The sequence below is a fragment of the Lipotes vexillifer genome, unplaced genomic scaffold, assembly GCF_000442215.2.
Source record: "Lipotes vexillifer unplaced genomic scaffold, Lipotes_vexillifer_v1.1 scaffold610, whole genome shotgun sequence".
In the NCBI taxonomy this organism is placed as follows: Eukaryota; Metazoa; Chordata; class Mammalia; order Artiodactyla; family Lipotidae; genus Lipotes; species Lipotes vexillifer.
Genome location: NW_006796981.1, coordinates 996745 through 1024191, shown reverse-complemented (window position 1 = coordinate 1024191; position 27447 = coordinate 996745). Strand labels below are relative to the sequence as shown.

Below are 27447 nucleotides of genomic sequence, written 5' to 3'. Positions count from 1 at the left end.
TCACAGCACTATGGCCTGGACAATGATCTCTGGGTTCTTGATGTCCTTCTTGCTCTAGACAGTCTTCAGCTACAGCTGGGCTGGGCTGGGCTTCAGTCCTTCCACAGCCTTGGCTTTTGCACACTTGATGGTCTGCTGCAGAACGTGGTGCATGGTCAACACAGTATTTTCACAGGCCACCTTGAGACTGTTGAGTTGCTTGTGCATCCATGCCAAGAGCATGGCAGTGAAGAGGTCCCCAGTGCCTATAGAGACTGTGTCCACCTTGCACATCTCCATGAGGATGCTCTGCATCATCACGGTGCTGTCAGGGGTCAGGGTCATCTGGCTCCCTGGCATGATCAGGTAGCTAATGCCCCTTGGGGATGGCAGATCTAAGCTGGTGATGACCACTGTGTCAGGGCCCATTAAGTGCAGCACGTCCATCACTCATTGCTAAGTCTTCTTCTTGACTGTGGATCTTTCTGCCGCTCAGCAACTCAGGCTCAAATTGGTTGGGGGTTATGATGTCTGCAACTGGCATCACGTTCTCTCTGTAAACCAGAAGAAGGTCCTCAGGGGGGTAGATGGAAACTTCTCTGTTCCACTTGTCTCCCATCATGGGGAAGCACATGACCAAGAGCCTGGAGTCCTGCTGCTTCAGCTCCTTCCTGGTGTCCACCAACATGGCCAGGAAGAACTTGTCTTGCATGTAACCTGTGAGCACATAGTTATATTTGTTCATGTTGTTCAACTCCAGCCCATCATACAGCTCATAGAGCTCATCTGAGTTCAGCACTTGGCCATTCCAGTGTGAGTAGCCTGTGTGGTTTAAAAACTGGACAGAGTTCACTACATCAATCTTGAACTCCAAAACCTGTAGTGGGAGTGTGGCCGCCTGATTGCCCATGTAGCCACAGATGACACAGCTCTGAATGGAGAGCACCTGACAATCTTCCTCCTTGACAGGTCTGCCTCAGGAGCAGGGCCGGGCAGGGTCAGTGTCTCTGCCGCTTGCTGGGGCTGTGTTCCACTTGGTTCCAGCTGTACTCAGGCTCTGCTCCGCTGCAGCCCTGCTCAGTGCAGGCACTCTGCTTGAACGATGGGCCACCTCCCTCTTAGGCAAATCTCTTTACATGTATAAACAACAAAAAAGGAAGTCTAACACTGAGGGACATGATGGACCCAGGGCAGGCAGCAACTACCCTGGCATTGAAGGACAAATATTTTGATCATCAGTGCTTTCTATTGAAAGATTTCCAATCAGAAGGGAGAAATAATGGAAGGAAATTTTCACATATTGAGGTATGGGAACGTCTGGTTTCTGGATTATACATGATTTGACTTAAATGTTATGTTAACCTAAACAGCCTGTTTGTGGTCTATCAAACATACATTTTACATCTGCTTTAATCATTAAAAAAAAGAGCACATTGACTAGAAGTAAAGAATGTCCACATTAACAATAAAGATTAAATGCCTCTATTCCTGTGATGCCAATGCTGGTATTCCTTCAGTGATAAGACTGCCTTCCTAGGTGTCAAGGACATACTGACTTGCTGTGTATGTGCTGATCTGTTTATTTTTGAAACCTTGAAAGGATGGTATCCCTGACTTGTTTGATGTTCTTTGTTCTGACAAGATGTACAACTGTGCTGAAAACCATGCTTCTCCAGAGCAGTTCCTCAGATTAATCTGAGAGGCTGTCTCCCTGACCATAGTCCTTAATTTGGGTCAAATAAAACTCTTTTATTTTCCTATTATAGATTTTTTATTGATTATTTTTAAAGACATCTGTGTGAGAGCTGAAACAAGAAGGCAGACTACTGCTTTGCTCTACCTCACCTGGGCACAATCATGTTAGAGATGACTCAAATTTTTTGTTGTCTACCACAAAAGCACCTTGAGTATTAATTTTGGAGTTACAAATAAATTTTAGCTAGTAGACAAATTCACAAATATGGAACCATCGAGTAGTGAGGCTCCACTGTATAGAGATATGGACTTGACACCCAGGAGAAAGAGCTAAAAGAATTAGAAATAGTTGCCTCTGGGAACAGGACACTGGATGGCAAGGAGTGAGTTGTGGGACTGTTGCTTTTAATCAAGTATAAATTTTAATTTGTTAACAAATTTAAAATGAATAATTTTTCAAAAATATTTTAAACCACTCCTTCTTCCATGACTTCTTCTCCCCTTTGTCCAGGCTGGTGGAAAATGTAATCCAACATTATTGGGTTTCACTTCCCTGACCTCCAGCATCTCAAGAATATCCTGAGATTATTTTAGAAAAGGCAGAGCTTTCTGGAAGGGCTCTCTGGACTCCAGTCTCACTGGTCTCTAAAAATTTGTCTTCTCTAAGTACTTACTTGAAAGAAATGTCTCTCCTTTTCTGAGCCAAGTTTGAGACTGGGTCTTGCCCTGTGGCTTCCAGGGCCACAATGAATACCTCTCTTGCATTTTTCTGGGAAGAGGATGGTTCTTGGGAAGGGGGCGGGGGCAGATGACAACCTCAACTTCTCAGTAGGAATTGCAAATGACAGTTGTTTCCAATCCTTGACCACTGGGAAGGGTAAGTTCAAGCTTGCAGTTTCCTGAGTCATGAAGGCAACATTTAGCCTTTTGTTGAGCACTATCTGTGTCCCAGGCACAGTGTCTAGCTCTTTGTATGCATTATGTTACTTAATCCTCACAACCGAAGGGGACATTTTACAGATGAGGAAACTGAAGCTTAGGGAGCTTAAGCAATTTGCTCAAGGTCATCCAGCTACTAAGTGGCAAACTTGGGATTTGAACTTACACCTGGTTAACTCTCAAACCAATGCTCTCAACAGCTCACAATATTATTGGCACACACATGCAGTATTCCTTTTGCAAATTTCCAATTCTACTTAGATTTGATAGGTTGAATTTCTGGCAGCTTCTGAGAGTTTATTGCCATTTATGAGGACTTTGTCTTGGCAGGATGGTTTCCTTAGAGTCCACCAAGGAAGGTGTGCTTTTTGTTGCTTCTCACTTTGTTTAGACTGTTCCTTCCATCTGTACTGCCTTCCCTGACCCTTTCTTTGTGTATAATTCCTATCTATCCTTTAAGAACTAGCACTGTAGGTGGTGAAGCTGTGGGAAGCACAGGTGGAGGAAGGAGAAATTTTAACCTTGAATGAAGATTGACATTTAAATTTTTACCTGGAACTGGACTATCTCTTACCAAAGTGAGATTTTTTTTTTTAAAGGACCACTGATGTTGGGAGCACTTTTCATGATCTAAGAGGGTCCAAGTGTTTCATAAAAGTTGCCCTGATTTTCATCCAAGGAGCGAAAAATAAATACCCTTTCTCACATCAACGGGCAGAATGGGAAACAAATAAAATAGTTTTGAAAAATTATGCTGCATGAGTCTTGCTTAGTTATTGTACTAATAATGCATATATTTACACAATACTTAACATGATTGCAAGCTTTCTACTGTTTGGATAAACATAATTTATTTTAAACCATTAAATCTACTGTTTCAAATTGTCTCCATTTCCCCTCAATTTAAGACTATGCTGGACATCTTGTTAAATTTTTGTTCATGTATGTAAAAATTTAAAGGGTTTTGGTATGATTGCAAATATTTTTTTGCCAGAATATTCTCTCCAGCAATATATCAGAGCTCCTCTAAGATTGTTATGCATTGTTACTATCACTGTCCTGTATTAAATATTGTGCTCTACTAGGCCCTTGGGATACCTGCTTTTGACACTCAACTGAAACAGCAAGGGACATATGGCAACAATATAATAATGATAATGTATGTGTTTATTACTTTACAGTTTCATTTACCTTAATAAATGAACAGTTTCATGTACCTTTCACATTCAAGTCTTCTCAAACTATACTGTGCAGATGAATCATTTGGGTATCTTTTTATTTTAACATCTTTACTGGGGTGTAATTGCTTTACAATGGTGTGTTAGTTTCTGCTTTATAACGAAGGGAATCAGTTATACATATACATATGTTCCCATATCATTTTGCTCTTGAATCTTCCTCCCTCCCACCCTCCCTATCCCACCCCTCCAGGCGGTCACAAAGCACCGAGCTGATATCCCTGTGCTACGCGGCTGCTTCCCACTAGCTATCTACCTTACGTTTTGTAGTGTATATATGTTCATGCCTCTCTCTCGCTTTGTCACAGCTCACCCTTCCCCCTCCCCATATCCTCAAGTCCGTTCTTCAGTAGGTCTGTGTCTTTATTCCTGTCTTACCCCTAGATTCTTCATGACATTTTTTTTCTTAAATTCCATATATATGTGTTAGCATACGGTATTTGTCTCTCTCTTTCTGACTTACTTCACTCTGTATGACAGACTCTAGGTCTATCCACCCCATTACAAATAGCTTGATTTCATTTCTTTTTTATGGCTGAGAAATATTCCATTGTATATATGTACCATATCTTCTTTATCCATTCATCCAGTGATGGGGACTTAGGTTGTTTCCATCTCTAGGCTATTTTAAATAGAGCTGCAATGAACATTTTGGTACATGACTCTTTTTGAATTATGGTTTTCTCAGGGTATATGCCCAGTAGTGGGATTGCTGGGTCATATGGGAGTTCTATTTGTAGTTTTTTAAGGAACCTCCATACTGTTCTCCATAGTGGCTGTACCAATTCACATTCCCACCAGCAGTGCAGGAGTGTTCCCATTTCTCCACACCCTCTCCAGCATTTATTGTTTCTAGATTTTTTGATGATAGCCATTCTGACTGGTGTGAGATGATATCTCATTTTAGTTTTGATTTGCATTTCCCTAATGATTAATGATGTTGAGCATTCTTTCATGTGTTTGTTGGCAGTCTGTATGTCTTCTTTGCAGAAATGTCTATTTAGGTCTTCTGCTCATTTTTGGATTGGGCTGTTTGTTTTTTTTGTTATTGAGCTGCATGAGCTGCTTGTAAATTTTGGAGATTAATCCTTTGTCAGGTGCTTCATTTGCAAATATTTTCTCCCATTCTGAGGGTTGTCTTTAGGTCTTGTTTATGGTTTCCTTTGCTGTGCAAAAGCTTTGAAGTTTCAATAGGTCCCATTTGTTTATTTTTGTTTTTATTTCCATTTCTCTAGGAGGTGGGTCAAAAAGGAACTTGCTGTGATTTATGTCATAGAGTGTTTTGCCTATGTTTTCCTCTAAGAGTTTGATAGTTTCTGGCCTTACATTTAGGTCTTTAATCCATTTTGAGCTTATTTTTGTGTATGGTGTTAGGGAGTGATCTAATCTCATGCTTTTACATGTACCTGTCCAGTTTTCCCAGCACCACTTATTAAAGAGGCTGTCCTTTCTCCACTGTACATTCCTGCCTCCTTTATCAAAGATAAGGTGACCATATGTGTGTGGGTTTATCGCTGGGCTTTCTATCCTGTTCCATTGATCTATCTTTCTGTTTTTCTGCCAGTACCATACTGTCTTGATTACTGTAGCTTTGTAGTATAGTCTGAAGTCAGGGAGCCTGATTCCTCCAGCTCCATTTTTTGTTCTCAAGATTGATTGGGCTATTTGGGGTCTTTTGTGTTTCCATACAAATTGTGAAAATTTTTGTTCTAGTTCTGTGAAAAATACCAGTGGTAGTTTGTTAGGGATTTCATTGAATTTGTAGATTGCTTTGGGTAGTATAGTCATTTTCACAATATTGATTCTTCAAATCCAGGAGCATGGTATATCTCTCCATCTATTTGTATCATCTTTAATTTCTTTCATCGGTGTCTTATAGTTTTCTGAGTACAGGTCTTTTGTCTCCCTAGATAAGTTTATTCCTAGATATTTTATTCTTTTTGTTGCTGTGGTAAATGGGAGTGTTTTCTTGATTTCACTTTCAGATTTTTCATCATTAGTGTATAGGAATTCCAGAGATTTATGTGCATTAATTTTGTATCCTGCTACTTTACCAAATTCATTGATTAGCTCTAGTAGTTTTCTGGTAGCATCTTTAGGATTCTCTATGTATAGTATCATGTCATCTGCAAACAGTGACAGCTTTACTTCTTCTTTTCCAATTTGGATTCCTTTTATTTCCTTTTCTTCTCTGATTGCTGTGGCTAAAACTTCCAAAACTATGTTGAATAAGAGTGGTGAGAGTGGGCAACCTTGTCTTGTTCCTGACCTTAGTGGAAATGCTTTCAGTTTTTCGCCATTGAGGATGATGTTGGCTGTGGGCTTGTCATATACGGCCTTTATTATATTGAGGAAAGTTCCCTCTACACCTACTTTCTGCAGGGTTTTTATCATAAATGGGTGTTGAATTTTGTCAAAAGCTTTCTCTGCATCTATTGAGATGATCATATGGTTTTTCTCCTTCAATTTGTTAATATGGTTTATCACATTGATAGATTTGCGTATATTGAAGAATCCTTGCATTCCTGGAATAAACCCCACTTGATCATGGTGTATGATCCTTTTAATGTGCTGTTGGATTCTGTTTGCTAGTATTTTGTTGAGGATTTTTGCATCTATGTTCATCAGTGATATTGGCCTGTAGTTTTCTTTCTTTGTGACATCCTTGTCTGGTTTTGGTATCAAGGTGATGGTGGCCTCGTAGAATGAGTTTGGGAGTGTTCCTCCCTCTGCTATATTTTGGAAGAGTTTGAGAAGGATAGGTGTTAGCTCTTCTCTAAATGTTTGATAGAATTCGCCTGTGAAGCCATCTGGTCCTGGGCTTTTGTTTGTTGGAAGATTTTTAATCACAGTTTCAATTTCAGTGCTTGTGATTGGTCTGTTCATATTTTCTATTTCTTCCTGATTCAGTCTTGGCAGTTTGTGCATTTCTAAGAATTTGTCCATTTCTTCCAGATTGTCCATTTTATTGGCATAGAGTTGCTTGTAGTAATCCCTCATGATCTTTTGTATTTCTGCAGTGTCAGTTGTTACTTCTCCTTTTTCATTTTTAATTCTATTGATTCGAGTCTTCTCCCTTTTTTTCTTGATGAGTCTGGCAAATGGTTTATCTATTTTGTTTATCTTCTCAAAGAACCAGCTTTTAGTTTTATTGATCTTTGCTATTGTTTCCTTCATTTCTTTTTCATTTATTTCTGATCTGATTTTTATGATTTCTTTCCTTCTGCTAACTTTGGGGGTTTTTTTGTTCTTCTTTCTCTAATTGCTTTAGGTGCAAGGTTAGTTGTTTATTCGAGATGTTGTCTATTTCTTAGGGTGGGCTTGTATTGCTATAAACTTCCCTCTTAGAACTGCTTTTGCTACATCCCATAGGTTATGGGTTGTCGTGTCTCCATTGTCATTTGTTTCTAGGAAGTTTTTTATTTCCTCTTTGATTTCTTCAGTGATCACTTCGTTATTAAGTAGTGTGTTGTTTAGCCTCCATGTGTTTGTACTTTTTACAGATTTTTTCCTGTAATTGATATCTAGTCATATGGCGTTGTGGTTGGAAAAGATACTTGATACAATTTCAATTTTCTTAAATTTTCCAAGGCTTGATTTGTGACCCAAGATATGATCTATCCTCGAGAATGTTTCATGACCACTTGAGAAAAATGTGTATTCTGTTGTTTTTGGATGGAGTGTCCTATAAATATCAGTTAAGTCAATCTGGTTTAATGTATCATTTAAAGCTTGTGTTTCCTTATTTATTTTCATTTTGGATGATCTGTCCATTGGTGAAAGTGGGGTGTTGAAGTCCCCTACTATGAATGTGTTACTGTCGATTTCCCCTTTTATGGCTGCTAGTTTTTGCCTTATGTATTGAGGTGCTCCTATGTTGGGTGCATAAATATTTACAATTGTTATATCTTCTTCTTGGATCAATCCCTTGATCATTATGTAGTGTCCTTCTTTCTCTCTTCTGATAGTCTTTATTTTAAAGTCTATTTTGTCTGATATGAGAATTGCTATTCCAGCTTTCTTTTGGTTTCCATTTGCATGGAATATCTTTTTCCATCCTCTTACTTTCAGTCTGTATATGTCTCTAGGTCTGAAGTTGGTCTCTTGTAGACAGCATATATATGGGTCTTGTTTTTGTATCCATTCAGCCAATCTGTGTCTTTTGGTGGGAACATTTGGTCCATTTACATTTAAGGTAATTATTGATATGTATGTTCCTATTCCCATTTTCTACATTGTTTTGAGTTCATTATTGTAGATCTTTTCCTTCTCTTGTGTTTCCTGCCTGGAGAATTTCCTTTAGCAGTTGTTGTAAAGCTGGTTTGGTGGTGCTGAACTCTCTCAGCTTTTGCTTGTCTGTAAAGGTTTTAATTTCTCCATCAAATCTGAATGAGATCCTTGCTGGGTAGAGTAATCTTGGTTGCAGGTTTTTCTCCTTCATCACTTTCAGTATGTCCTGCCACTCCCTTCTTGCTTGCAGAGTTTCTGCTGAGAGATCAGCTGTTAACCTTATGAGGATTCCCTTGTGTGTTATTTGTTGTTTTTCCCTTACTGCTTTTAATATACTTTCTTTTTATTTAATTTTTGACAGTTTGATTAATATGTGTCTTGGCATATTTCTCCTTAGATTTATCCTGTATGGGACTCTCTGTGCTTCCTGAACTTGATTAACTATTTCCTTTCCCATATTAGGGAAGTTTTCAACTATAATCTCTTCAAATATTTTCTCAGTCCCTTTCTTTTTCTCTTCTTCTTCTGGAACCCCTATAGTTCGAATGTTGTTGCGTTTAATGTTTCCCCAGAGGTCTCTGAGAGTGTCCTCAGTTCTTTTCATTCTTTTTTCTTTATTCTTCTCTGCAGTAGTTATTTCCACTATTTTATCTTCCAGGTCACTTATCCGTTCTTCTGCCTCAGTTATTCTGCTATTGATCCCATCTAGAGTATTTTTAATTTCATCATTGTTTGTTTCATCTTTAGTTCTTCTAGGTCCTTGTTAAATGTTTCTTGCAATTTGTCTATTCTATTTCCAAGATTTTGCATCATCTTTACTATGATTATTCTGAATTCTTTTTCAGGTAGACTGCCTATTTCCTCTTCATTTGTTAGGTCTGGTGCGTTTTTATCTTGCTCCTTCATCTGCTGTGTGTTTTTCTGCCTTCTCATTTTGTTTATCTTACTGTGTTTGGGGTTTCCTTTTTGCAGGCTGCACGTTCGTAGTTCCCGTTGTTTTTGACATCTGTCCCCAGTGGCTAAGGTTGGTTCAGTGGGTTGTGTAGGCTTCCTGGTGTAGGGGACTAGTGCCTGTGTTCTGGTGGATGAGGCTGGATCTTGTCTCTCTGGTGGGCTGGTCCACATCTGGGGGTGTGTTTTGGTGTGTCTGTGGACTTATTATGATTTTTGACAGCCTCTCTGCTAATGGGTGAGGTTGTGTTCCTGTTTTGCTAGTTGTTTGGCATAGGGTGTCCAGCACTGTAGCTTGCTGGTTGTTGAGTGAAGCTGGGTGCTGGTGTTGAGATGGAGCTCTCTGGGAGATTTTTGCCTTTTGATATTATGTGGAGCTGGGAGGTCTCTTGTTGACCAGTGTCCTGAATTTGGCTGTCCACCTCAGAGGCACAGCACTGACTCCTGGCTGCAGCATCAAGAGCCTTTCATCCACACGGCTCAGAATAAAAGGGAGAAAAAGTAGAGGGAAAGAATTAGTAGAAGTAGGAAGAAAGAAAGAAAGAAAGAAAGGAAGAAAGGAGGGAAGGAAGAATGAAGGAAAGAAAGAAGAAAAGAGGGAAAGTAAGAAAGGAGGGAGGGAGGGAGGGATGGTGGGAGGAAGAAAGGAAGGAAGGAAGGAAAAAAGAAAGAAGGAAAGAAGATAAAGTAAAATAAAATAAAGTAAAATATAATAAAGTTATTAAATTAAAAAATAATTATTAAGAAAAAAATTAGAAAAAAGAAAAACGGATGGATAGAACCTTTGGACAAATGGTGGAAGCAAAGCCATACAGACAAAATCTCACACAGAAGCATACACATACACACTCACAACAAGAGGAAAAGGGGAAAAAATCATAAATCTTGCTTTCAAAGTCCACCTCCTTAATTTAGGATGATTCGTTGTCTATTCATGTATACCACAGGTGCAGGGTACATCAAGTTGATTGTGGAGCTTTAATTCGCTGCTTCTGACGCTGCTGGGAGAGATTTCCCTTTCTCTTCTTTGTTCTCACAGCTCCCAGGGGCTCAGCTTTGGATTTGGCCCCGCCTCTGCGTGTAGGTCGCTGGAGGGCGTCTGTTTTTTGCTCAGACAGGAAGGGGTTAAAGGAGCAGCTGATTCGGGGGCTCTGGCTCACTCAGGCCGGGGGGAGGGAGGGGCGCAGATTGCGGCGGCAGAGGCCGGCGTGACATTGCACCAGCCTGAGGCCCGCCGTGCGTTCTCCCGGGTAAGTTGTCTCTGGATCCCGGGAACCTGGCTGTGGCGGACTGCACAGTCTCCCTGGAAGAGGGTTGTGGATAGTGACCTGTGCTTACACACAGGCCCCTTGGTGGTGGCAGCAGCAGCCTTGGCGTCTCCCGCCCGTCTCTGAGGTCCGTGCTTTAGCCGCGGCTCGCACCCGTCTCTGGGGTCCGCGGTTTTAGCTGTGGCTCGCGCCCGTCTCTGGCGTTCCTTTAAGCAGCGCTCTTAATCCCCTCTCCTCGCGCACCAGGAAACAAAGAGGGAAGAAAAAGTCTCTTGCCTCTTCGGCAGCTCCAGACCTTTTCCCGGACTCCCTCCCGGCTAGCCGTGGTGCACTAACCCCTTCAGGCTGTGTTCACGCAACCAACACCAGTCCTCTCCCTGCGCTTCGACCAAAGCCCGAGGCTCAGCTCGCAGCCCCGCCCACCCCGGCCGGTGAGCAGACAAGCCTCTCGGGCTGGTGAGTGCCTCTTGGCACCGATCCTCTGTGCGGGAATCTCCCCGCTTTGCCCTCCGCACCCTGTGGCTACGCTCTCCTCCGCGGCTCCGAAGTTTCCCCCTCCGCCACCCGCAGTCTCCACCCGCGAAGGGGCTTCCTAGTGTGTGGAAACCTTTCCTCCTGCACAGCTTCCTCCCACTGGTGCAGGTCTCATCCCTATTCTTTTGTCTCTGTTGTTTCTTTTGCTCTACCCAGGTACATGGGGAGTTTCTTGCCTTTTGGGAGGTCTGAGGTCTTCTGCCAGCATTCAGTAGGTGTTCTGTAGGAGTTGTTCCACGATGTATTTCTGGTGTATCTGTGGGGAGGAAGGTGATCTCCGTGTCTTGCTCTTCCACCATCTTCAGAACACCCCCCCCATTTGGGTATCTTGTTAGTATGCAAATTCTGACTCAGTGGGTCTGGGTTGGGGCCTGAGAACCTGCATTTCAGCAAACTCCCAGATGTTGCTGATGCCACTGTTCTCAAGACTACATTGTGAATAACTAGTCTTTGTTTATCTTAATTCCTGTGAAAATCTAACAAATAACAAAAACCTCAGGTTAAGTAATTTGTCTTCAGTCCTGACACTGCAGCTTCTTTCAGTCATTCATTTGTTCACTCACTCACTCCTTCAGGCACTGTGGAGACTGAAGCCAGTGAAACGAAGCCCCACCTTTGTGGGACTTGTCTTCTAGTGGAGAAGACCGACTATAGGTGAGTAAATAAATAAAACAATTTCAGGTAATAAAAGTGTTTACAAAGGAAAATAAAGCAGGGCAAGAGAATGACTATTAACAGGGGTCTTCTGAATCTAAAGTTTACTCTCTATACTCGTCGATTAAAGATATGGCCTTCACTATTGCGTAACGCTTCGTAGGTCATGTTTTGCTATCAAACCTCTTCCCCCTACTTGGTTTTCACAATATCCCTGTGATAAATTTAGGCAAGGATTCCACATAATCCAGCTGGTGAACCATTCAAACTTCTCGAACTAAAATACAGAGGGAGAGAGGCACCCTCCTTAAATAAAGGGTCTTTTGTTTTCATTTGAGTCGACAAAGGAACCTTTGGCCTCTTCTTGCCAATCTCACTCATCGAGGTCGAAGGGGAAGGGAGATGAAAGAGATGACTGATTGTGTGTGTGTGTGTATGTGTGTGTGTGCACCACACTCAATCGATTTGTCTTGGAAGACTACATCTAGCTGTTAGGATATTTTGGTTGTAGGCAACATAAACCAATTCTGTCTTAAAAGGGTAAACAAATAAAATTGAAAGATATGGTTAGGTAGGTATAGTTCACAGAATCAGGGAAAAGCTCCCCATTAGACTTTGGAAAGCACAGAAACCATGGCAGATCATGTATCTAGGGAGTCCCTTTAGGCTTCTCTCTTCAGACAAATGGGCTCCATATGGTTTCAGACTTTGTGTCTGTTAGGGGTTGAATTGTATCCCGCCAAAATATATGTTGAAGTCCTAGCACCCAATACCTGCAAATGTGATCTTATTGGGAAGTAGGGTCTTTGCAGATGTACTCAAGTTAAGACGAGGTCATACTGGAGTAGTGTGGCCAATCCAATATGTCTGGTCCCCTTATTAGAGGAGAAGTGACAGAGACATGTGGGGAGAAGATGGCCATTGACAATGGAGGCAGAGATTGCAGTGACACATCTAAAACCCAAGGAATGCCAAGGATTGCCAGCAAACACCAGAAGTTAGAAGAGGCAAGGATGGATTCTCCCCTACAGATTTCAGAGAGAGCATGACCCTGTCAACAACTTGATTTCAAAATTCTACACTCCAGAATTGTGAGACAAAAAATTTCTGTTGTTTTAAGCCATTCAGTTTGTGGTACTTTGTTATGGCAGCCCTAGGAAAATAATACAATGCTTTTCTGCTCCAGGTTCAAACTCCAAGGAGCAAACATCTGAGTAGCTCAGCTTATATAATGTGCACACTAATGAGATCATATTTGGAGGGGTGGGCGGTTCTTCAATGAGTAAATAGATGCTGTTGCCAGCAGTAGGGAGAATGGGTGAGGGCAGCAAAATAAGGATATGTACCTGGTATGAACTCATGTGTGCTGCTGGAGCCTCATGACCTGGGGTGGGGGTGGAGGAGTGATTTAGGAATGTTCAGGCCACTTCCTTGGGTTGCTCCAAACCCTGGTGGTGTTTCTGTGAGTTCTTCCTGACTGGAGCAAATTCAAACCTCTTTACAAATTGAACATTATCACAAGGATCTTGATAACTATACTGAAATTTTCCATTTTTAAAATCACCCACCCACATATGCACCAACCAATAAACAATTTATCTGTTTACCCACCCATCCATCCACTCCTTGACCTACGCACCCTTCTCATCACTGTTAACTGATCTATATGTTTATCCACTCATCTGCTCTACCACCTGTTCATCTAACTATCCATAAATGAGCACCTTCGTTTGTCAGGCAATATTCTTTTTTTTTCTTTCAATTTTTGGTCACACTGCACACCTTGTGGGAGCTTAGTTCCCTGGCCAGGGAGTGAACCCAGGTCCATGGCAGTGAAGGCACCGAGTCTTAACCACTGGACTGCCAGGGAATTCCCCGTTAGGCAATATTCTTCAGTTTGTTCATTTATTCAGTCATTCATTCAATAAATCAATCAGTATTTGTTGAGTGCCTCCTCCGTTTCAGACAATGTTCTAGGTGGTGGAGATAAAGCAATGAATAAGAAGATATGGTCTCTGCCCTCATAGAGTTTGCAATATTGTTGTAAAGGTAGATGTTAAACCAACAGCTAGGAAGACAATATGTGAGGCAACTTCTCCTTTTGTCATAATTCCTTTTCCTCTTGTACCGCTCTCTGTTTAGTGTGTATGGAAAACTTTGATTTTGGAAAATTTACACAGCATATAGCATAGGCAGATGACTGGATTGGAGAAAAGGAACATCACTTCCTGAGGTGAGTGAGATTGAAGTCCACTAGACTCTAAGCTCCTGGAGGGCAAGAAGAGTGTATATTTTAATTCATCACTTTTTCCCAGGACTTGTCACAGAGAAGGCACCAAAAAATATGTGCTAAATGATAAAAAGGGCAAATATTTACTCTGTAATTTCCTGAGTTTTGACCCTTTAAATATTTTTTTTTCTGATTCCGGCACTTTCAAGATCATAGTTTATTTATTACTTCAGATAAAAAGATAGTATACATATTAGGGAATCCCTTAAAATTCAACTCTAGCATTATACAGCATCTATAACTTTTGTACTGAATGTTAACCAAAAAAAGCTCTAAACACCTGAAAGCCCCACTAGTAACATGAACTATGGTAATAAAAAATTTGACATTTAATTTGCTCAATATATAATATTTACATTACAAAACCAATGGTGATACGATAAACAGTGATAAAGAAATAGTAAAAATAAACTTTACAAAGCAAAGTTTTATATTCTTACAATATGCTAATTATCATAATTGTATATAAAAATTAAAGCATAGCAGAGCTTTCTGTTACAGAATTCTTAATTATCTGAGTTGTAGTCATTACTTGCTAATGATTTACATGCAACATTTGCTAGTACTGACATTTGATTTTTTTCCCCCAAGAAAGTGTAAGTAGATATTTATTTAAGAGCAGACATTAATTTACTTGTGGACAGAAAAAGATGAAACTGTACTCAAGATTAGTTCTGGTCACAAGCCTCTTCTCTATAGAAATGATAAAAATAGTAAGACCGAAAAAAATTCCTGAAAGGAGATGCATAGGCAAAGAGTACCATGAATGGCACAGCTCAAAAAATCTTGGGACCAATTAGACACACATCTTTTCTCTCTCCTTCAATGATGAGAGGTCTATTTTGCCATCAAATTATAATAACTGTAGCAAGTAAAGGGTACCAGGTGTACAACTAATTAAACCTTGCAAAATACTAAGATGGGCAGGGGTGGCCAGAAGAAGGAACAATTTCTATATAATTCAAACTATATACAGCATAACTAGAATGGGAGCTCATCCCAAACTGGCTATATGAAACAATCGGAATTTTATGATTTAATAGTTAAAATTATAACAAGTGTAATAATACAATAGATTTACATGGGAAGCAAGAGCCAAGGGGCACTTTATATTATTTACTGTGTATTTCAGTTTAAAAATAATTTTGCTAAGTATACATCTCAACTGAGGTCTATGTATAAAATGTACTAACAGATACAGATATTTACCTTTGGTGACTTAAAGGCCTTTTTGTGACTTCTGTCTGAATTGCAGGCAGAATGCTAGATGTACATGCACATGTGGAAAAACTCAACCTGAGGTAATCCAAAAGATGTGCATGTGAGGAGCCTGGAGGTACTCTGACAGTCAAAGCACACCAGAACCCAAACAGGCAACAGTGAGGATGGCCACAAGGAATGGAATGCCAGTATAGCAGAAAGAGGAAGGCCAGCAGAATCCTGCATACATACACAAAAGAAAAAGCCACCCACCATTTCATAAAACAAAAGCCAATTATAGTGTGGGAAGTGCAAACTGCAGAAAATCAGAAGTCCACAGAAGAAAAACGACTGGCCCCTGTAAGAGAAAGCAGGACGCTTCGTTCTGAGCAGGGTCACTTGGTGAAGGCTGTCACGGTCACCCAGAGCACCTCGTTGGTGCTGGCCTTCAGACACTCCACCTCAGAGACCCTTTGAAATATTTAAGGACAATACTTAAAAAAAAATAAAGATAATACTTAAACAAAAAGAAATTAGGGACGACCTTAAGTAATATTTTTACAGATTTCTGTAGCTGTTCTATCTCCATTGTAGAGATAAAAAAAAAAACCATCCCAGGAAACTGAGAGGAAATATAGACAAAAGAATTCAGAATAGACAATTCAAAGATGATTGCACTTTAAGGACTCCCAAAGAGCAAAAATAAATGCTAGGAAAATCATTCTCAGCATTGTGAAGCTTGGCAGGACTCAGACAAAAAACTTATTTCAGTATATTTTCAACATACGTTATAATGCTTTTTAAAATGCATTTTTCTCGATTCTAAGATGCTCATCAGTGGTAGAAGATGTAGAATGGAGAGCCCCACGGGGAACCTCACTCTCTCCTCCTCAAAGGATCACCTCTCTTTTTGGGAGAGTTCCTGAATGAAAGCCCAGCTGTTCCTATGTTCCTCTGACAGTCCTTTACTGAGGAGACACCAAAGGGCAATAAGAGGGAATTTTATGGCATCGCTGGTAAGTGGTGCCTTCAATCCAGCTGCCTGGGACCCAGCTGGGAGAACTTGAGACAGATGGCCACACCAGGGATATTAACAAGTGGAGATTCTAGGTTTGAGAAGGTTCCCTCCACCTATTTCCAATTGAGGTGATCAGGTAGCAGTGGGGAGGATGGAAGTGAGAGAACATAGCACATCACACCTGCCAGCTGCTGAGTCTTTGGAAGTCTCCTTATAATTTCATTTATTTATTTTTACTAAAGTATAGTTGATTTACAATATTATGTTAGTTTCAGGTGTACAACACAGTGATTCAGTTTTTAGAGGTTACACTCCATTTATAGTTATTATAAAATAATGGCTATATTCTTTGTGATGTATAATACATCCTTGTAGCTTATTTATTTTATACATAGTAGTTTGTACTTAATCCCCTACTCCAATCTTGCCCCTCTCCCCACTGGTAAACACTAGTTTGTTCTCTATATCTGTCAGTCTGTTATATTCATCCATTAAAATTTTTCTTGGATTCCACATATTAGTGATAGCATACAGTATATTTGTCTTTCACTGTCTGACATTTTTCACTTAGCATAATACTGTCCAGGTCCATCCATGTTGCTGCAAATGAATTTTTTTTATGGTTGAGTAGTATTCCACTGTGTATATATACCACATCTTCTTTTTTTTTTTTTAACATCTTTATTGGGGTATAATTGCTTTACAATGGTGTGTTAGTTTCTGCTTTATAACAAAGGGAATCAGTTATACATATACATATGTTCCCATATCTCTTCCCTCTTTGTCTCCCTCCCTCCCACCCTCCCTATCCCACCCCTCCAGGCAGTCACAAAGCACCGAGCCTGTATCCCTGTGCCATGCGGCTGCTTCCCACTGGCTATCTACCTTATGTTTGTTAGTATATATATGTCCATGTCTCTCTCTCGCCCTATCACACCTCACCCTTCCCCCTCCCCATATCCTCAAGTCCCTTCTCCAGTAGTCTGTGTCTTTATTCCTGTTTTACCCCTAGGTTCTTCATAACATTTTTTTTTCTTAAATTCCATATATATGTGTTAGCATATGGTATTTGTCCTTCTCTTTCTGACTTACTTCACTCTGTATGACAGACTCTAGGTCTATCCACCTCATTACAAATAGCTCAATTTCGTTTCTTTTTATGGCTGAGTAATATTCCATTGTATATATGTGCCACATCTTCTTTATCCATTCATCCGACGATGGGCACTTAGGTTGTTTCCATGTCCTGGCTATTGTAAATAGAGCAGCAATGAACATTTCGGTACATGACTCTTTTTTTTTTTTCTTGCGTTTTGCGGGCCTCTCACTGTTGTGGCCTCTCCCATTTGCGGAGCACAGGCTCCGGACGCGCAGGCTCAGTGGCCATGGCTCACGGGCCCAGCCGCTCCGCGGCATGTGGGATCTTCCCGAAACGGGGCACGAACCCGCGTCTTCTGCATCGGCAGGCGGACTCTCAAGCACTGCGCCACCAGGGAAGCCCACATGACTCTTTTTGAATCATGGTTTTCTCAGGGTATATGCCCAGTATATACCACATCTTCTTTATGCATCATCTGTTAATGGGCACTTAGGTTGCTTCCATACGTTGGCTATTATAAATAATGCTGCTATGAACATTGGGGTGCATATAACTCTGGAAGTTTATTAGTTAAAATCCCGGAAACACACAAAATGTTATCCATGAGCCACTATCCAGAAATGATAAACTTGTTAATATTTGGATGTAAGTTTCTTTAGTCATTTTTTCTGTCTCTATATAGAAAAATATACAGAAAAATATTTTTGACAGTAATAAGGTTCATATATATAGTTTTATAAACTGCATCTACCATCTAAAGGATTAATGTATAATACATTATGTATTAATGCATTTTTTTCCCATTAAATATTATTAGTCAATAGATATTTGTTTACTACCTGACCCTACTATGCTACTTGCTGAGGGATTTTTTTTTAAAAATAAATTTATTTATTTATTTTTGTCTGCATTGTGTCTTTGTTGCTGTTCATGGGCTTTCTCTAGTTGTGGTGAGTGGGGGTTTCTCTTCAGTGTGGTCCACAGGCTTCTCATGGCGGTGGCTTCTCTTGTTGTGGAGCAGAGGCTCTAGGTGCATGGGCTTCAGTAGATCTGGCATGGAGGCTCAGCAGCTGTGGAGCAGGGGCTGAGTTGCTCCACGGCATGTGGGATCTTCTGGGACCAGGGCTCAAACCCATGTCTCCTGCATTGGCAGTAGAATTCTTTTACACACACACACACACACACACATATATATATATATATATATATATATATATATATATTTAGGTCCATATTATTTAAACTTATTGTTTTATACAGCAGGTTCTTATTAGTCATCCATTTTATACACATCAGTGTAAACATGTCAATCTCAATGTCCCAATTCATCACATCCCCTCCCCCCTCCCCCATACCACTTCCCCCCCTTGGTGTCCATATGTTTGTTCTCTACATCTGTGTCTCCATTTCTGCCCTGAAAACCGGTTCATCTGTACCATTTTTCTAGGTTCCACATATATGCATTAATATACGATATTTGTTTTTCTCTTTCTGACTTACTTCATTCTGTATGACAGCCTCTAGATCCATCCACTTTTCTACAAATGACCCAATTTCATCCCTTTTTTATGGCTGAGTAATACTCCATTGTATATATGTACATCTTCTTTATCCATTTTTCTGTCGATGGGCATTTAGGTTGCTTCCATGACCTGACTCTTATAAATAGTGCTGCAATGAACATTGGGGTGCATGTGTCTTTTTGAATTATGGTTTTCTCTAGGTATATGCCCAGTAGTGGGATTGCTGGGTCATATGGTAATTCTATTTTTAGTTTTTTAAGGAAGCTTCATACTGTTCTCCATAGTGGCTGTATCAATTTACATTCCCACCAACAGTGCAAGAGGCTTCCCTTATCTCTACACCCTCTCCAGCATTTGCTGTTTGTAGATTTTCTGATGATGCCCATTCTAACTTGTGTGAAGTGATACCTCATTGTAGTTTTGATTTGCATTTCTCTAATAATTAGTGATGTTGATCAGCTTTTCATGTGCCTCTTGGCCATCTGTATGTCTTCCTTGGTGAAATATCTATTTAGGTCTTCTGCCCATTTTTGGATTGGTTTTTTTTTTTTTTAATATTGAGCTACATGAACTGTTTATATATTTTGGAGATTAATCCTTTGTCCGTTGATTCATTTGCAAATATTCTCCCATTCTGAGGGTTGCCTTTTCGTCTTTTTTATGGTTTCCTTTGTTGTGTAAAAGCTTTTAAGTTTCATTAGGTGCCATTTGTTTATTTTTTTGTTTTTATTTCCATTACTCTAGCAGGTGGATCAAAAAATGTCTTGCTGTGATTTATGTCAAAGAGTGTTCTTCCTGTGTTTTCCTCTAAGAGTTTTGCAGTGTCTGGTTTTACATATAGGTCTCTAATCCATTTTGAGTTTATTTTTGTGTATGGTGTTAGGGAGTGTTCTAATTTTATCCTTTTACATGTAGCTGTTCAGTTTTCCCAGCACCACTTATTGAAGAGATTGTCTTTTCTTCATTGTATATCCTTGCCTCCTTTGTCATAGATTAGTTGACCATAGGTGTGTGGGTTTATCTCTGGGCTTTCTATGTGTTCCATCTATCTATGTTTCTGTTTTTGTGCCAGTACCATATTATCTTGGTTACTGTAGCTCTGTAGTATAGTCTGAAGTCAGGGAGTCTAATTCCTCCAGCTCCATTTTTTTCCCCTCAAGACTGCTTTGGCTATTCAGGGTCTTTTTTGTCTCCATACAAATTTTAAGATTTTTTTGTTCTAGTTCTGTAAAAAATGCCATTGGTAATTTGTTAGGGATTGCATTGAATCTGTAGATTGCTTTGGGTAGTATAGTCATTTTCACAATATTGATTCTTCCAATCCAAGAACATGGTATATCTCTCCATCTGTTGGTATAACCTTTAATTTCTTTCATCAATGTCTTATAGTTTTCTGCAAACAGTTGTTTTCTCTCCTTAGGTAGGTTTATTCCTAGGTATTTTATTCTTTTTGTTGCAGTGTAAATGGGAGTGTGTCCTTAATTTCTCTTTCTGATTTTTCATCATTAGTGTATAGGAATCCCATAGATTTCTGTGCATTAATTTTGTATCCTGCTACTTTACCAAATTCATTGATTAGCTCTAGTAGTTTTCTGGTGGCATCTTTAGGATTCTCAATGTATAGTATCATGTCATCTGCAAACAGTGACAGCTTTACTTCTTGTTTTCCAGTTTGTATTCCTTTTATTTCTTTTTTTCCTCTGATTTCCATGGCTAGGACTTCCAAAACTATATTGAATAATAGTGGTGAGAGTGGACATCCTTGTCTTGCTCCTGATCTGAGAGGAAATGGTTTCAGTTTTTCACTATTGAGAATGATGTTTGCTCTGGGTTTGTAATATATGACTTTTATTATGTTGCGGTAGGTTCCCTCTATGCCCACTTTCTGGAGAGTTTAGGTAGGTTCCCTCTATGACCACTTTCTGGAGAGTCTTTATATAAATGGGTGTTGAATTTTGTCTAAAGCTTTTTCTGCTTCTATTGAGATGATCATATGGTTTTTCTTCTTCAGTATGTTAATATGGTGTGTCACATTGATCGATTTGAATATATTGAAGAATCCTTGCATCCCTGGGATAAATCCCACTTGATCATGATTCTTTTAATGTGTTGATTCTTTCAATATGTTGTTGGGTTCAGTTTGCTAGAATTTTGTTGAGGATTTTTGTATCTATATTCATCAATGATATTGGTCTGTAATTTTCTTTTTTTGTAGTATCTTTGTCTGGTTTTGGTATCAGGGTGACTGTGGCCTCATTGAATGAGTTTGGGAGTGTTCCTTCCTCTGCAATTTTTTGGAAGAGTTTGAGAAGGATGGATGTTAGCTCTTCTCTAAATGTTTGATAGAATTCACCTATGAATCCATCTGGTCCTGGAGTTTTATTTGTTGGAAGACTTTTAATCACACTTTCAATTTCAGGGCGTGTGATTTGTCTGTTCATATTTTCTATTTCTTCCTTGTTCAGTCTTTGAAGGTTATGCCTTTCTAAGAATTTGTCCATTTCTTCCAGGTTGTCCAATTTATTGGCATAGAGTTGCTTGTAGTAGTCTCTTATGATGCTTTGTATTTCTGCGGTGTCTGTTGTAACCTCTCCTTTTTCATTTCTAATTTTATTGATTTGAGTCCTTTCTCTCTTTTTCTTGATGAGTCTGGCTAATGGTTTATCAATTTTTTTTATCTTCTCAAAGAACCAGCTTTTACTTTTATTGATGTTTGCTATTGTTTTCTTTGTTTCTATTTAATTTATTTCTGCTCTGATATTTATGATTTCTTTCCTTCTGGTATCTTTGGGTTTTGTTTGTTCTTCTTTCTCTAGTTGTTTTAGGTGTAAGGTTAGATTGTTTATTTGAGGTTTTTCTTGTTTCTTGGTAGAGGTAGGCTTGTATAGCTATAAACTTCCCTCTTAGAACTGCATTTGCTGCATCCCATATGTTTTGGATTGTCATGTTTTCATTGTCATTTGTTTCTAGGTATTTTTTGATTTCCCCTTTGATTTCTTCAGTGATCTCTTGGTTATTTAGTAATGTATTGTTTAGCCTCCATGTGTTTGTGTTTTTTACGACTTTTCCACTGTAATTGATTTCTAATATCATAGCTTTGTGGTCAGAAGAGATGCTTGATGTGATTTCAGTTTTCTTAAATTTACTGAGGCTTGATTTGTGACCCAAGATGTGATCTAGCCTGGAGAATGTTTCATGCGCACTTGAAAAGAAGATGCAATCTGCTGTTTTCAGATGGAATGTCCTATATATATCAATTAAATCTCTCTGGTTGGGGCTTCCCTGGTGGCGCAGTGGTTGAGAGTCTGCCTGCCAATGCAGGGGACATGGGTTCATGCCCCAGTCCGGGAAGATCCCACATGTTGCGGAGCGGCTAGGCCCATGAGTCATGGCCGCTGAGCCTGTGCGTCCGGAGCCTGTGCTCCGCAACAGGAGAGGCCACAGCAGTGAGAGGCCCGTGTACCGCAAAAAAAAAAAAAAAAAAAAAAATCTCTCTGGTCTATTGTGTTTAAAGCTTGTGTTTCCTTATTAATTTTCTGTTTGGATGATCCATCCATTGGTGTAAGTCGGGTGTTAAAGTCCCCCAGTATTATTGTGTTACTGTCAATTTCCTCTTTTATAGCTGTTAGCAGTTGCCTTATGTATTGAGGTGCTCCTATGTTAGGTGCTTATATATTTATAATTGTTATATCTTCTTCTTGGATTGATCTCTTCATCATTATGTAGTGTTCTTCCTTGTCTCTTGTAACATTCTTTATTTTAAAGTCTACTTTATCTGATATGAGTATTGCTACTGCAGCTTTCTTTTGATTTCCATTTCCATGGAATATCTTTTTCCATACCCTCACTTTCAGTCTGTATGTGTCCCTAGATCTGAAGTGGGTCTCTTGTAACAGCATATATATGGGTCTTGTTTTTGTATCCATTCAGCAAGTCTGTGTCTTTTGGTGGAGGCATTTAATCCATTTAAGTTTAAGGTAATTATCAATATGTATGTTCCTATGACCATTTTCTTAATTGTTATGTTTTTTTCCCCCAAGTACACGGGCCTCTCACTGTTGTGGCCTCTCCCATTTCAGAGCCCAGGCTCCAGACGTGCAGGCTCAGCGGCCATGGCTCACGGGCCTAGCTGCTCTGTGGCATGTGGGATCTTCCTGGACACGAACCCGTGTCCCCTGCATCAGCAGGCACACTCTCAACCACTGCACCACCAGGGAAGACCTATGGGTTTGTTTTTGTAGGTCCTTTTCTTCTCTTGTGTTTCCCACTTAGAGAAATTCCTTTAGCATTTGTTGTAGAGCTGGTTTGGTGGTGCTGAATTCTCTTAGCTTTTGCTTGTCTGTAAAGCTTTTGATTTCCCCATTGAATCTGAATGAGAGCATTGCTGGGTAGAGTGATCTTGGTTGTAGTTTCTTCCCTTTCATCACTTTAATTATATCATGCCACTCCCTTCTGGCTTGTAGAGTTTCTGCTGAGAAATCAGCTGTTAACCTTATGGGAGTTCCCTTGTATGTTATTTGTCGCTTTTCCCTTGCTGCTTTCAATAATTTTTCTTTGTCTTTAATTTTTGCCAATTTGATTACTATGTGTCTAGGCATGTTTCTTCTTGGGTTTATCCTGTATGGGACTCGTTGTGCTTCCTGTACTTTTGTGGCTATTTCCTTTCCCATGTTAGGGAAGTTTTCAAGTATACTCTGTTCAAATATTTTCTCTGGTCATTTCTCTCTCTCTCTTCTCCTTCTGGGACCCCTATAATGCAAATGTTGTTGCATTTAATGTTGTCCCAGAGGTCTCTTAGGCTGTCTTCATTTCTTTTCATTCTTTTTTCTTTAGTCTGTTCCACAGTAGTAAATTCCACCATTCTGTCTTCCAGGTCACTTATCCGTCCTTCTGCCTCAGTTATTCTGCTATTGATTCCTTTTAGTGTAGTTTTCATTTCAGTTATTGTATTGTTCATCTCTGTTTGTTTGTTCTTTAATTCTTCTAGGTCTTTGTTAAACATTTCTTGCATCTTCTCTATCTTTGCCTCCATTCTTTTTCTGAGGTCCTGGATCATCTTCACTATTATTATTATGAATTCATTTTTAGAAGGTTGCCTATCTCCACTTCATTTAGTTGTTTTTCTGGGGTTTTATCTTGTTCCTTCATCCAGTATATAGCCCTCTGCCTTTTCATCTTGTCTGTCTTTCTGTGAATGTGGTTTCTGTTCCACAGGCTGCAGGATTGTAGTTCTTCTTGCTTCTGCTGTCTGCCCTCTGGTGGATGAGGCTATCTAAGGGGCTTGATGGGAGGGACTGTGTTGGGTAGAGCTGACTGTTTCTCTGGTGGGCAGAGCTCAGTAAAACTTTAATCCACTTGACTGTTGATGGGTGGGACTGGGTTCTTGCCCTGTTGGTTGTTTGGCCTGAGGCAACCCAACACTGGAGCCTACCTGGGCTCTTTGGTGGGGCTAATGACAGACTCTGGGAGGGCTCACACCAAGGAGTACTTCCCAGAACTTCTGCTTCCAGTGTCCTTGTCCCCAAGGTGAACACCTCTGCAGGAGAACATCCAACACTAGCAGGTAGGTCTGTTTCAGTCTCCCCTGGGGTTACTGCTCCTTCCCCTGGGTCCTGATACGCACACTACTTTGTGTGTGCCCTCCAAGAGTGGAGTCTCTGTTTCCCCCAGTCTTGTCAAAATCCTGCAATCAAATCCCGCTAGGCTTCAAAGTCTGATTCTCTAGGAAGTCCTCCTCCCTCAAGTTGGGAAGCCTGACGTGGGGCTCAGAACCTTCACTCCAGTGGGTGGACTTCTGTGGTATAAGTGTTCGCCTGTCTGTGAGTCACCCACCCACCAGTTATGGGAGTTGATTTTACTGTGATTGCGCCCCTCGTACCATCTCATTGTGGCTTCTCCTTTGTCTTTGGTTTTGGGATATTTTTTCTGGTGAGTTCCAGTGTCTTCCTGTCGATGATTGTTCAGCAGTTAGTTGTGATTCTGGTGTTCTCACAAGAGGGAGTGAGAGCACATCATTTTACTTTGCCATCTTGAACCAATCAGCAGGAGTATTCTTAACCACTGCACCACCAGGGACATCCCTTGCTGAGGGATTTTAAAGATGTATTAATTAGAGTTTCTAGCACCAAGGAGATTACAATTTAGCTAATAAGAAGACATAGGTATAGTAATAAAATAGCTAAATAATATGACAGCATTAGAAGAGTCCACACAGTTTGGAGAAGATTGTTTGTTGATGGGGATATAGAATCAGAAGACTTGAAATTATCTAAACAATGTTGTTCACTAAATGAATTTGTCACACAATCATTTTCAGTCTCCTCATCTATAAAATGGGAATAAGGATAAAAACAGTACTAACTACTCTGAGAGGTTGTTTTGGGATAAAATAACAACAATAACTTTAGTAATAGTAATAGAAGGCACTTATACAGATCTTACCATGTGCTGAGTACTGTTCTAAGAATTTAACATACATTAGCCAACCAAACATCATGGCAGCCTTAAGTAAAGAGCTGTAATTATCCCCATTTTATAGATGAGGAAATGGAAGCACAAAGAAGCTGAATAACTGACCCAACATCATACAGTTTAGAAGGGGCAAAGTGGACTTTGAATCCAGGCAGTTTAGCTTTGTGTTGACTATGTATCTGAAAGAGGCTCTGCAACTGGAAAATGCTTTATAAATGGGATTATAAATTTTACTATAAATAAAAAGTTCTAAATGAGAGGCTCTTGGCTGTTAGAAATGTGGGTTTCTTTTTATTTTTTGACCACACTGCATGGCTTGTGAGATCTCAGTTCCCCGAACTCAGGCTGTGGCAGCGAAAGCCTGGAATCCTAATGACTAGGCTACCAGGGAACTCTCAGAACTGTAGGTTTCAATGCAGGAGGTTTCCCTGGTGGCACAGTGGTTAAGGATCTGCCTGTCAATGCAGGGGACATGGGTTTGAGCCCTGGTCTGGGAAGATCCCACATGCCACAGAGCAACGAATACCATGCACCACAATTACTGAGCCTGCGTTCTAGAGTCCGTGAGCCACAACTACTGAAGCCCGTGTGCCACAACTACCGAAATCCATGCACCTAGAGCCTGTGCTCCGCAACAAGAGAAGCCCGTGCACTGCAACAGAGTAGCCCCTGCTCTCAACAACTAGAGAAAACCCACATGCAGCAATAAAGACCAACACAGCCAAAAATTTAAAAAATGAATAAATAACTAAATTTTTTTAAAAAAGAGGGGTTGGGGAAGGCTTCTGGAAGGCATGGCCCTTTGAAATGGGAGCAATGTCTCCGTTTTGAAATCATCTGCTGTCTGTTTCTTTCAGTAGTCTCAAGAGTGAAATCAGGAAGTGAAGAGACCATCTGAAACTAGTTCAAGGACAAAAAGAGTATGTTGGTCATAACTGAGATGTCGAGAGGCATGGCTGGACCTAGGATTTCATCAGAGCCCTGTCTCTTTCTCACCTTGTCTTGGCTCTGTTTTCTTCTGCAATGGTATTATTCTCAGGCTGACTCAACTTGGTGAAAAGGATGACCTTCGCTATGCCCATTATGACTGCACAGTTGGAAATGCTGAAAAGTTCTGACAATGTCCTGGGAAGGCTTCCCATCAGTCTGGTGGGAGCAGGTGCCCACTCTTGGGAGGGTGGAACCAGCCTTAAGTGAATCACATGGACTGAGGAGGATTCTTATGGAATGGGAGTGGGATGGGTTCTCCAAAATAATGAGATGCTGGGCATAAAAAAATTATGTCTGCTCTCGACTTGCTACTCTGTGTGGTCCATGGATAAGCAGCATCAGAATCACCTGGGAGTTGCTAGAAATGCAGTTTCTTGTTTCCCACCGCAGAGCCATGGAATCAGAATCTGCATTCTAACAAGATCCCAGGTGATTCATGTGTCCAGTGAAGTATAAGTGCTATACCATAGACTGCTGTTAGAGAGATGCGGTTGATCTCTCTCACTTCTCTTCCATGTGGACTCTTTGAATGTCTAGAGTTGCTACAGTCATGAAAACATCACAATCAGGAAATGCAGGAGAAGGGAGGACAGGTAAGGGCAGTTATACCCTTAACTCTTGGCAAGAACCCTCTCCTGTCCCTCAGCTCTCCTCTGGCCTTGTCCATCCCACTGGCTGAGAAGTCCAGGGGCTTAGAGGAGTCCCCCATGGAGACCACTTCTAGACCCTTTTAGGGCTTCCACTGGGTACCTGAGACTCAGGAATTCTGTGCACAACTGGCCCCAAGCATGTCTCTGCCTGGGCTTATTCTCAGCCATTGCACTCTGATCAGCCAGGTCCCAGTGCCTCTCCAACCTGCCCTGAGCAGTGCCTCGGCCTGCCCTTCTTTGCAGGGTGGATCCACAAGTGCATGCTCCTCTAGGTCTGAGCAGTGGCCCCGGGGCCTCACTTTCTTGCAAATGCTGTCCATCTTACTTCTTCTTCTTCCCTTCTCCTCCTACTTCTGAGGCACATTGGGTTTGTTGGAGGAAGGCAAGAGGAATGATCCAAGGGGGAGAGAACATGGAAGTAGTTTGTGGGGAATTGAATGACTCCACCCCAGGTCTCCAATATTACAATCTACTTCAGTGCACACGTTTTTCTTTGTTTTCATGGACAAATATCCCTTGCCTGGGTTTGGTCATCTCATATCTGCCTGACTTTTTACTTTGGCAATAAATCTTCAATCAGCCAGTCTGTGAAAGGGAAGAGTAGTCCCTGTATCTGGGACTTGGCTTAAGTGTGTACCCATGAGGCCATTATTGTGTGGGACGGAGCCAAGGGAGGGAAAAGTGCATGAGTTGGCTGTTGGCTTGGGCCTAAGGAGAT

The 27447-nt window shown here is 40.6% G+C and overlaps 1 pseudogene; it reads right to left on the bottom strand.

Annotated features, from left to right (window-relative positions):
* LOC103073642 (pyridoxal kinase pseudogene) lies at nt 1-26171 on the bottom strand (annotated as a pseudogene).
* Between the last annotated feature and the right edge of the window lie 1276 nt (nt 26172-27447).